The following is a 13226-nucleotide window of genomic DNA, read 5'->3' on the forward strand; positions in this document are numbered from 1 at the left end:
GTCTGATTTAATTAAAATGCTCAAACCAGTGTGAGCGTGTGTGGTAAAAATAGCCTGAAACTAGTTTGGGTTCCACATTCACAATAGGGTATTGTAGGATACAATGGGCTGAAAGGCCTCCCGAGTGAAAGGACACATTCCAAAATGCTTAGCCTGATGAAATGGCAAATACTGAGAGGGAGTTCAGGAAAACTCAGTTTAAATGATTCAGGTAAGAGGGGGTTGGGTTAAAAAAATTGCTGATATAGTAATGGGTGAGTATTTATGGAGGCAGAAAACATCCCAGAAAGAGAATATATATTTAATATTTAGATGACCGCTGTCAGATCAAAAAAGAGATTTAATGCTGCTTCTTCCAGCCGGAATCTTTCACTTTCAATGTCCCACATTAAAATTTTAGCCAACTTTCAAAGTCAGCCTCAAAACCCTCATATGTATGAAGACTTTCTTGAGTTCCCCATCATTGCAACAATAATAAATAAGTATTGAAGGCCTACTATGTATCGAACATCCAGGATACAATAATGGACAGGACAGAGGTGAGCCTGACCCTCCATGGAGCAGAATCTAATTACAAAAAAAAGCAATTAACAAGCACATAAAATAACTTTAATTAATTACAATAAAATTGCTATTGCTATTTTTATTTTATTTATTTGATTGTTTCAAATTTAGTATGATCAAATTAATTATAACATACTTCACAGTAATTTCAGGCAGAGAAAACAGTAAATACAAAGGTCCTGAGGTACAGAGCTTGCACTCTGTGTTTGGAATGTTTGAAGAACTGGGAAGAAAGCCAATATGAGCTAAAGGAAGAATGGCACATGGCAGTTTTCTCTGAACACTGAGGTAACTTTCTTATCTATGTGTTATGAAAATTTATCTCCCACCATTTTATATTTGATCAACTATAGCCTTGTCTGGTTCCTGATTTAGGAACACTTAGGAGCATGGGTTTCTTAACCAAACTGTATAGTTTACATGGTGGCTCAGTCACATACCAGCTGAAGGATCGTGGATAAGTTTGAACCTTTCTAAACATTGTTTTCTTTATCTTTTAAACAGGGGTCCTGAGAACAGAACATACCTCTACAGTTGTTATGAGAATTAAAAAATGAATACATGTCACGTGTAGAGAACAATCCTGGTACATAGTCAGCACTACATAGAGGTTGGTTATCATTATGATTATCATAACTAGTTTCTAAGTTCCTCTAGGACTGCTTGTCTTTGCATTAAAGCATCAACGTGGATGTCATTTTGTAATAGTAGGCTCTCCTAGGATGTGTACTGAATCTAGTTACAGGTAGAACAGAGACCGATATCTATTTTGGTGCTGGGAATTGAACCCAGGCTTTATGAATGCTACCACTGAGCTACATCTTCAGCCAGACTGATAGATTTTTATAAACACCAGTGATGAAATGATTTTAATAGAGGCATCATTTGTTATTTGGCCATTTCTTTATCTGTTCTTTTTCATTTCTTACCAATTGAAAGAGATTATCTGCAAGGAGAACCAAGACTGAAATAGAATTTAACCATGGTCACTCACATGCAACCTTCTAATATAAATGGAAAGCAACACTGCTCAAAGTTAATTTTTATTCTTTCTTTCTTCAACTGGACCTGTTTTCGAATTTAGGCAAAAACCAAGTGACAGTTTAAAAATATTTTTTTGAAAAAATTCTGTGTTCTATTGGGTTGATATAAATAATTGCATGTATATTTATATTTCATTCAATTCCCTGAGGATTTGAAATTGTTTTATGCATTTTTGAACAAAAAATAAAATTACATAAATCCTAAAAAAAGTCTGTGTTCCATGTTCAACAACACTTGGCTAATGTCTGAGTTTTCCCTCCCCTTCCTGTAGGCGGTTTTGGAAGTTTTCACCATCGGGGATGAGTTGTTCCTGTCCAAAGCCAATTGTTACAGAGCACTTTGCACCATAGCCTGAAATGCAGGAGTGTAGTTGCGATGAGGCGCTTTAGACTCAGTAGCCTTGGTCACTTGGCAGATAATTTGGAATCTTGGATAATATACCTCCAAGTGTTTTGAAATTTCTTTGATAAATAAAACTCCAATAATCTTTCCACCTTTCTTTCCATCTGTTTATCTCAATTCACTTGAAGAGTACTGAATGGCTAATGAGAGAAGGGGTGAGATGGAGTGGAAAGAGGACGGGCCAGGATTCAAGTCCCAGTTCTGATCTCCAGGGGGCAATCCTTACCTAGTCCTCCTTTAGGAGGGCAGAGGGAACGGGATGATTGGAGCTCACATGGTATGTGATTAGTGTCTCTGAATAATCAGGGCTTGGAACACTCTGATTTTTCCTATCTGATTAAAAAAAAAATCCCAGTTCTGTTATAATTGTGTAGGACTTTTGGCTTACTTATGCAATCTCTCTAAACCTCACTTTTCTTCATACAAATGTAATACTTGCTTCATAACCTTAGTGTGAAGATCAGAGAACACACACACACACACTGACCTTGCACAGGGTGTGAAGAATGTATTAGTTTCCTGTGGCTGCTGTAACAAATTAGCACAAATGTATTGACTTAAGACAACAGAAAAAAATTTCCCTGACAGTTCCAGGGAACAGAATTCAGATATTTCAAGGATCAGCATCATTCCATCAGCTCCAGGTCTCTTCTTGCTTCCTGAGGCCGCCACCCTCTTGTGACTTCTGACCACGTCATTCTGATCTCTGCTGCTATATCCTGTTTCCTTCTCCTTTTCTTTCTCATCTCCCCTTGCCTTTCTTTCATAAGGATTCATGTGGTCACATTAGGCTCATCTCTATCATCTCCTCATTTCTGGCTCCTTATCTTACTCACATCTGTAAAGATACTTTCCATACAGATTAACATTCACAGGTTTCATGGATTAAGACCTGATATCTTTGGGCATCATTATTTCAGCCAACCATGATACTTGATGGGAATTTACTAAATTACTTATTATGATGATAATTATTAGCGAACCTGGAAATTTTCAAATTAAAAAAAATTTAATTTTAAAAGTTTTAAAATTTTAGAATAATAGGTTGATTAAAATGGAGAACATTTTAGTGTACTTTGTATAGTAATATGTGGTAGGGAAGCACGAGAGTATTAATGCTTCCACCCACCTTGCTATTTCCTGTATGACATCATCATATACATCATCTGTCTGGGCCTCAGTTTCTTCTTTTGTCGACTGGGGACAGCCACAGTCATGGGGTTGTCATGAGGGTTAAATGAAGTCACATATGAAGTGTTTTCTCAATGGTAGCTCCCATTGATTCCAAAATAAGTATACAAGAAAGAATCTGGCCCAATAAGGATGTATTAGATAACATAAATGACAGCATCCTGAGAAATGATATTAGTTTCATCTTTATTGACCACATTTTAAAATCTCAATTTGATCGAGTTCTTGCAGAACTTGAATTTCAGATCCTATTTTAATTTGCTTGAGGATTGCTGAGTTTTCAGGAATAGAAGTGCAACTTCCTCTCTAATCTTTCTCAGTCAAAACTCCTGGTGGGGGGGTTGGGGGAGTCTCAGTTCTAACAGCAAAGTGGACAGTGATTGCTCAGAACAGAGGCACCCACCTGTGATCCCAGCTACTCAGAGAAGGCTGAGGCCAGCCTGGGAAACTTAGTGAGACCCTGTTTCAAAATAAAAGAATACAATGACTGGAGGTGTTGCTTAGTGGCAAAGTACCCCTGGGTCCAATCCCCAGTACCACAAGAAAAAAAATTGAATGGTGATTGAATGATGGACTCGGTAATTGACTTCTCCATACACCTGGCAGTGAAATAATTGACCAGCTCTGAAGCTGGAGCACCACACATCGTAATAAAAAGTCTTGGTGATTAACTGTGTGTGGGTGCACATGTGTGTTGAAAGGTCCCCCTTGTGAGAAGGCTCCCTGAGCAAGGGATGCCTGACAAATGACTCGTCCAGGACTGAGCCTGATGGAGGTGGGGGAGCATGACTCCCAGGATGGCTATTTTCTACTTCTCAGGAGCAGTCCCGTCTGTCACCCTGTGCTCTGTGACTGCACACCACTGGAGGACTTTTCCATTTCCTACTGGCCAGACCACACTTGCTGTCACTAACTTGCCACCCTGCAGAGTTCTTTCATTAAGTCTTAAAGAGCTAAGAAATCAGCGAAATTACCCACAGTTATATAGGAGGGCAGGAGGATATTTTTATTGTTATTTTAAAATATTTTATTGAGTTCACACAAACAGAGCAATATCTTATTTATGAATCTAATATAAATGCCATAAAATATATGCAAAAATACATGAAATCTATGAACGAAACATTAACACTACTCAAGTTCCACATGGTTTAATTTTACCAACATCCCTTGGGTTCCATGGAAAGAATTTCAGCATAATTATTTTCAGTTCAATGTGAAAAAAATATTAACTGAGTTTCAACTATGTGCCAGACACTGAATCTTTAGGCATGAATAAGACATATGTCTCTCTTCTCCTTATTCAAACTACACATAATAAAATCCTTATTAGTCTTTCTGATATGAAGAGAAAATCTACATGTAATTCTAAATTTTGATAAAATTAAGCAAAAGGGATCTCTAAGTACCTTTATATCCTAGGTTTTATTCTAGAACAGAGATTGTAATTGTGAAGCTTGAAGGTCTATAGGAAATATTATTTTAAATATTTTTTGTTGTTGTAGATGGATACAATACCTTTATTTTATTTATTTATTTTTATGTGGTGCTGAGGAGCAAACCCAGTGCCTCACACATGCCACACAAGTGCTCTACCACTGAGCCACAACCCCAGTACCTCTATAGGCATTCTTAATTGAGCATGGGACTAATTTCTTATTTAGTCTCATAAAAACCTTATGAGGTAGATATTATTATATTATTATTTTTATTATTATAGTGACTTTTCTAGACCAGTTTTGTTTGTTTCAGTCCTTACCTGGAACTCATTCTCCCCTCATTTACAGGAAGCAACTCAATTTTCTTTCTAAGAACTCTGTCTATATAATCAGGCAGGTGGGTCCCATCCCCGACTCCAGCAGTAAGCACATGACCCAAGTTTGCCAAGGAAAATGTGCATCTTCCTGGCCACAGTGATTATTTTAAGGTTGGACTGGGACCCAAGCTGGGCCAATTGAAAGCAAAAGTCACTGTGGGACACTTGCTGGGACTCTGGGCAAAGAGGTTCTTCTTTCCATTGGGTTTGTCAAAACTTTAAGCTGTAGTGGTCATCTTGCCACCTCCTGGGGACATTCTGACCGAAAATGTGACCCACACAGCACTGAGACATGGAGAAACAATTCCCAAAGACTGGCTACATCTGAAATGAGCTCTTCGGCGGCATTCTACCTAGGCCCTTGTAGTTACAGTATTAAATACATCTCTGTGTGTGTGTGTGTAAGTCAGTTTGGTTTTGGTGTTCTTTGTTTTACAGACAAGACTAACAGAACTTCATCTTACACGTGAAACTCTTAAATTTCCAGAGGCCAATTTGTCTGAGATGATATGACTACTTAGTGGTAGAGCAGGCTTAAAATCATATTTAGAAGTTGGTGCCTTTAACCATCAAGCTATTCTATTCAGGCAAGGTGACCAAATTCTCTCTCAGTACTCAAGACTGAAGAGTAAGGTCTTGGAAAGCAGAGTGTTGGTATTAACCGTGACACAGCTGTGCAGAGCTTGAGGACTAACTTCCAGATAGTTGAGGGGGAGATTTTAACTCTAATATTCAAAATTAACCATAGTGGAGAGGAATGGGGATGGGCCAAAGAAGTTAGTGCCTGAGTAGACATCCCGGGCTGGGCCAAGGGCTTTGCCATGCCCAGGGTGAGGCAAGATGCGTCCTCCATCTTTGATGGTAATTCCTTCTCTGTATCTAAAGCTGGAAAGGAGGGAGAATAGTTTTTTCAACTCTTTACAATTTTGTAAATAGGCAAGAAAAGTAAGCATAATTACAGCAGTTTCTTTTCCTTGAAAAGAGATAGAGGATGGATTAATTCTGATTTTTCTAATTAAAAGATAAATATATATGTGTGTGTGTTTATGGAAGATAATTCAGAAATTTCATAAAAGTATAAGAAGAAATGTTGCACACAATTCTAATAGACAATCATTGTCTCATTCCACCATCTTTCATCCCCTCCTTCCTCCCCCTCTCATTTCCCTCCTCTTAATTCAAATTCCTCCATTTGACAGATATCATTACCCTAGTTACATGTATGATTACAATGGTGTGAACCTACATGGTGCACAACCATGGAAATGAAAAGTTGTACTCCATTTGTGTACAGTGAATCAAAATGCAGTCTGTAAAAATAAAAAAAAAATTAAAAAAACAGATAATCATTGTAAACCTTGTTTATTTCCTCCTACTGTTATAATAATGAAAGATTTTAAGGAGCAAGAAAATGCCAAGGATAATAAAATAAACTCCTATGAATCTACCAGCTTTATTTAACAAATTTTAAATATTTTGTCATATATTTTGAGCCCCCCCCTCCCTTTTTAAAGGAACAACACACTAAGAATTGAAGTCACTTCTACCCTCTTAAAGGTGGCATGGAGTCTTCCTATTCTTGCTTGGATTATGTCCACACACAACACATAGTTTCATGTGTTTTTTTAAATTACATCAATTAAATCACACTTTTCCATTTTGCAACTTGCCCTGTTCACTCAATGGTGTTCTCAAGATTTTTTAATGTTTGTACATGTAAGTCAAGTTCATTTATTTAAACTGTTAATAACATTCAATTTTATGGTCATCATTTATCCATTTTATTGTTGGATTTCTTTTTAGGGGCGGGTACTGGAGTGGGAACCCAGGGGCACTTAATCATCGACCTACATCCCCAGCCCTTTTTATATTTTATTTAGAGACAGGGTCTTGCTAAGTTACTTAGGGCCTCCTAAATTGCTGAGGCTGGCCCTGAATTTGTAATCCTCCTGCTTCAGCCTCCTGGGCCGCTGGGATTCCAGGCAGTGCGCCACCGTGCCCCATACATTTTTGGATTCTTAAAGTTGTTTCCAGCGTCTTGCTGTATAAACGAAGCTGCAAAAAGCATCACGGTGTGCATCTCTTGTGCACGTGTGTCAGAGCCTCTATACAATATGTTGTTCCAGAGATGAAATCGCTGTGTCATAGGGCACGCTCACATCCTCAAGTCGCCATTTATTGCCCATTTTTGTGAAGTCATCAGCAGTGCCACACAGGAGATGCCACTTTCAGAGTTTTGACAGTCCCTGGGTACTTTTAGGTTTTTAATCTTCTTTCTGTCTCTCTTGCAAAACATCTCATTTTTATTTTAATTTACCTAATTCTCGATGAAGGTGAACATCTTTTCATTGTTTACTTACTGTTTGGATTTCCTTTTCTGCACTTGCTTAGTCACAGCCTTTTCCTGTTTTTATATATATATATATTTATTTATATTTAAATTTTTGCAGTACTGGGATTGAACCCAGAGCCTCACATATGTTAGGCTACAAACTGAGCAACATCCTTAACTCTTTTTATTTTATTTTTGAGACAGTGTCTCACTAAGTTGTCCAGAATGGCCTCCAACTTGTGATTGGAGCCCCTTGTCCCCCCAGTAGCTGAGATTACAGGTATGCACTACTGTACCAATGTCTCTATTTTCATTTTTATTGACACACAGAAAGTAATTACTTACTTATGGGGTAGAGTGTGGCATTCCAATACACGAATGCAGTGTGTAATGATGGGATCAGGATAATTGGCACACTCATCACATTCAGACATGGATCATTTCTTTGTGTTGAGAACATTCAAGATCCCTCTCCATTAGCTATTTTGAAATATTTAGTCATTGCCAACTGTAGTTATCCTATAGTGCTATAGGATAGAAGTTATTCCTTCTATTCAACTGTACCCCTGTGCCCATTAACCATCATCCATATGCCTCTGGACTCTGGTAACCACTATTCTGTTCCCTACTTCTTTGAAATCAACTTGCTTCCATATAAATGAGAATACGCAGTGTTTACGTGTGCCTCACTTATTTCTTTGAACATAATATCCTCTAGTTCCTTCCATGTTGCTTCAAACTACAGAATTTCATTCTTTTTATGGCTAAATAATATTCCATTGTGTGTGTATATATAAAACTAAGAAAATGTCACATACACACAAGTGGAAAACAAACTTTTGCTGTATTACATTTGGGGATGCACCCTGACACAAAAGTAAAGATATATTGATACAACCTTTCCAGAGTCAATTTGGCAAGGGTTATTTATTTCTTTTGATACTGGGATTCAACTTGTGGAAATGTGTATCCACATTTTCTTTACTCATTCATCTGTCAATGGAAAACTAGGCGGATTCCACATCTTGGTTTTTGTAAATAGTGCTGCAATAAACGTGGGAGTGTAGATGTGCTTTAGTCAGATTTTTTGTTGCTGTGACCAAAAGACCTGACAAGAACAATTTTAGGAAAAGTTTATTTGGAGAATCATGGTTTCAGAGGTCTTTGTCCATAGATGGTTGGTTCCATTCCTTGGGGCTCAAGGTGAGGCAGAACATCATGGCCAAATAGTGTGGAAAGCAGATCAGGACGTGGCCACCAAGAAGCAAAGAGTGATCCTCATGGACAAAATATAAACCCCAAAGGCATGTTCCCAATGACCCACCTCCTCCAGCCACACCCTACCTGCCTAGGTGACTACTCAGTTAATCCCTGACCAGGGGATTAATGCACTGATGAGTTTAAGCTTCTCACAACCCAGTAATTTCACCTCTAAGCTTGCATTGTCTCACATGAACTTTTGGGAGACATCTAATCTAAGCCATAACAAGATGTTTCTTTGGCATCCTGATTTTAAGTTCTTGAATATATACCCCGTGTTGCATCTGCTGGATCATATGGTAGCTTCGTTTCCAGCTTTCTGAGGGACTTCCACAATGGTTATACTAATTTATACTCCCACCAACAGTGTGTGGGAGTTCCCCTTTCTCCACATCTTTTCCCATTTTTATTTTGCATGTTTATTGTATTTTAAATGATTCATAGGAGTTCTTTGAACATACTAAATGTTAAATTATTTAAATATATGTGTTTCAAATATCATTTCCATTCTTTGATTTGTCATTCCTTTTATTTGTGGCCACACTAGTGTTTTTGTGCATATGCTTACATGATGACTTCATATGTAATTTTATATCCTGGTATCTTCATTTAACATTAAAACATAAACACTTTCCCATGTATATCCCATAGAACCATATTTTGTTATGCATCCCTTTTTGTTGAACATTGATGAGGTGTCATTTCTGAGGTTGAATTATTGTTCTGGTTTACTTATTCTTTCTTATTATGAACAATTCCTTGTTCAGTATCTTTGTGCATGAAGTTTTGATGGTATTTCATGACTTTCCGTGGATACTTATTCCCACAATTTAAGTTCCTGTATCAAAGGAAATAAACATTCCTTGCCAAATTGCTTTTTGAAAGGTTATATTGGTATGTCTTTACTTTTTTGTTGACAGAGTGAATCCCCAAATGTAACACAGCAAAAGCTTATTTTCTACCTGTAATTTGTTTCAACACTGGTTGCTACAAGGGCAGCTGCCCATGTGTTTCTGAGGCACTCAGAATCTAACAGTGCCTTAAAATTTTCTTCTGGAAGTAATTAATGTCACTGCAGCTCACATTTCCCTGGTTATAGCAAATTATGTGACTGTGCCTACCTTCATTTGGGTAGGGGAAGTGCCATCTTACCATGCACTCAGTAGGAAAACCAGAATCACTCTAGACAGCTCAAACTTCTAGTGACAAAGAGCAACTCCAGATACCCCACTTCTGAAACTTTCCAGTAATTTTTATCTTTTCTTTTTATTAATTTTTTATTGGTTCTAATTGGTTATACATGGCAGTAGAATACATTTTGATACATTGGACATCTTCCAGAAATTTTTAAAGATGAAGAAAGGAGTCATGGCAGCGGGGGGGAAAGCATCTCTAAACCAGAGAGTGGATCTGGGGCTCAGTAAAAGTGTAAACAAGACATTTGTTTTGGTGCCCACCCCCACTTCTTAAGCTTTTATTTTGAAAAAATTATAGACATACAAGAAGTTACAAAAATAATGCATAAAGTCCTGTATGCTTTTTGTTCAATTTTTCCCAGTGGTAACATCCTATATAGCTGTACACAAGATCCAAGCAGGACATTGACATTGGTACTACAGTGTGAACCAGACCACAGACCTTATTCAGTTTTCACCATTTTACACACACTCATTTGTGTGTTTACATATGTGTGTGTGTGTGTGTTTGTGTATTTGTGTGTGTGTGTATTCCTATGGGTTTTTTGTCACAGCTGGGTAATGTACACATTCTTTTATTTTTTTAGTCTTTAAATTTTTTCTAGTTCTATGTACCTTTAACCCATACATAGATTAATGTGGCTACCAACATAATCAAGATTCTGAACTCTTCCATCAAGACAAGCCATCTCTCAAGCTACCTTTTTATATTTGCCCCCTGTCCATTCCTGTCCTTTGGAGACCATGAATCTCTCTCTCTTAAGTTTTGATATATAAGTAGAGTCAGGCATAAATCCCTTGAAATTGGTTGTTTTATTAATTGGTCCCCCCCACCCCAACACACATTTCTGACTAGTCTATGGAGTGAAAGCTGTAGAATTTAACTATTTACTTCTCAAAGAATATTTGGGTTGTCTTAGTTTGGGGCTATCACAAAGTTTCTACAAACATCCATGTACACAGGTTCCTAAGTTTTTATTTCTCTGGGATGAATACTCAAAAGTACAGTTACAGGTGTTATCTGTTTAGTCTTAGAAGACACAGCCACATGATTTACTAGAGTGTGTCATTTACATCCCCACAATCAACATCTAAGGGGTCTGTTTTCTCCAAATCCTTCCCAGAACTTGGCTTTATTAATTTAAAAACAAGTTTTTAAATTTTAGCTGTTCTAATAGGTATATAGCGATATCTCATTATGATCTTAATTTTAATTTCCCTAATGGCTAATGATGTTGAACATTTTCAAATGTGCTTATTTTCCTTCTGTGTCTCTCCTTAATGAAATGCCTTTTCCGCATCTTTTCCCATTCACTAATTGCATTTTTTTGTTGTTTTTAAACTGTTGAGTTTTCAGAGTTCTTAATTCCAGATACAGGACCTTGATTAGATACTTGGTTTACAAATATTTTCTCCCAGTTTGTACCTCATCTTTTCATTGTTTTAACAGAGGCTTTTATAAATGTTTTTAATTTTTGGCAAAACCATATATCAATTTCTTATGGATCATGTTTTTGGTGTCCTGAGTAAGAATTCCCCACCTAGTCCCAAATTCCACCTGACATATCCCAACACGGGTATCTGTCTCAGCTAAACATAGCGGATAAAGGTTTAAGAGTTAATTCTCTTCTTCAGATTTGGTCCCAATAGGTTCTTCCTCAGAATAAAAGTCTTAGACACTGAAGGAGATATTTGGGGCTGAGGAGGGGGACAGTCTTCCCTAACCAGCGCATAAAACATTTTTCAAATGGGACAGTTCAGAGATGTGACTTGAGCTAGGTATTAAATCAGCTTTGAGGTCACTGCTGGCTGAACCCAGATGTAAATGCCTGTGCGATCTACAGAACCCAGACCTAGAAAAAGTCCTGCTTGCCTCAGTGAGTGGCACCCAGAGAAAGGAAGCACAGGCCATCTCTTCACAAACAAAATATCCTTCCTTCATGGTCTATAACATTTAACCTCTGACACAAGAGCCATAAGCATTTTAAGTGACATGTTTCTTTTGCCCATAACCAGAGTTTCCCCCAAAATTGTTTTATTAATTGGTTATAGTTTTATTATTTGAAATTTGTTTTAGTATTCATTATTTTATTATTCGAGAGTCCTGGATAACTCAGGAACTACCCTTTTAGGAATACTACAGGGCCAAAATTAAAGGCTATTATCGACCATGTTGTTGCTTGACATTCTCTTGTCAATCATTTAGTCCTAAAGGTAACAAAATAAATACTTTGATCTTGTGCAATTCTTTGATAATTCTAATAATTTCCCAGAAATAATAACTAGCTAGCTTTTATAGTCTGTCTTTTGAAATTTTAAAAAATTAAAATATATCAAAACTAGATGAAAAAAATCAATCATTTATTAAAATTTATTACCAAGAACCCTCCTCTAACCCAGCTATCAAAGATCTTAAATCATATTCAACATATGTTGACTTAGTAAGTTTGCATGTATTTGGCTAAATACATGCACTGCTTTCTTTCTAAGAAAAATGGTTCATTGTCTACATTAAGTCTTCTTTCAAACAAAATTTGCAATATCTCAATCTTCTTTAATGTTTTTTAAAATAACTGTAATTCATTGCCTTTTTTTCTGGATTAAGATATCTGAAGAAAAAAGGAAAGTGACCCACTACATAACATATTTTCTCTATTTTTTCTGTCAAGAATTGATTGGAAGAGAAAGCAGGCCTGGAAGCAGAGGAATGGATTCAAGGACTTCTTGAAGTTCTTGGCAATGGGATCTGTCTAGGAGTATGATTATGATTATGTTTATTTATTAACATTTATCCTGGGCCATTTTAGTTGATTAGCACAATGCAATTACTAAAAATATGCAGCTAAAAGTTCTGGGAAATCTCTACATTGCTAGGAAAGGCTAGATATGATATCATTTCTGATTTTCAATAATTTAATTAAAATAAACAAGCATATTACCTCCATGTTACCAGAGTCTCTTAGCATAGTTAGGATATGATGAAGAGCCCAGTTTAATTGCTGAGAGTAGGGGCAATGAGAGTTAGTAATCTCAAGTTCTTTGCTAATTACTCATTGGATCCTTCTCTGTCCATAAAACAAAAAAGGCATCTTCTCTTACAATGAGAGCCATGGAAAACATGCCATGTCATTTTTTCCATGCTCTCCTCTTGTCCTTGATGGATTCACTCTTGAGACTACAGTCTTTGACACCCGGGGTCAGACTTCAGAGGAAGCCAGCAGGGCAGGTCTGTCCATCTGTGAGTGAACCTCAGCTAGATAAACGGCTTTGCGTATTTTGAAATGCTATCATTCTTCTGAAGGAGAAGTAATCCTTATTGAAATGCACACCCCTCTCAAACTTCGAACCTCTCAGTACCACCTTCAATGAATAAATATAGATTAATTTTCCACATCATTTCTTTAAAGTAATGGTTATCAAA

The 13226-nt window shown here is 37.0% G+C and overlaps 1 non-coding gene across 1 annotated transcript; it reads left to right on the forward strand.

Annotated features, from left to right (window-relative positions):
• The first annotated feature begins 2215 nt into the window (after positions 1–2215).
• LOC124995150 (U8 small nucleolar RNA) lies at positions 2216–2348 on the forward strand. Its single transcript, XR_007110628.1, has one exon. It is a non-coding gene; the product is annotated as a U8 small nucleolar RNA (small nucleolar RNA).
• Positions 2349–13226: the final 10878 nt, after the last annotated feature.

This window comes from Sciurus carolinensis, chromosome 10 (genome assembly GCF_902686445.1).
Source record: "Sciurus carolinensis chromosome 10, mSciCar1.2, whole genome shotgun sequence".
NCBI classification, from domain to species: Eukaryota; Metazoa; Chordata; class Mammalia; order Rodentia; family Sciuridae; genus Sciurus; species Sciurus carolinensis.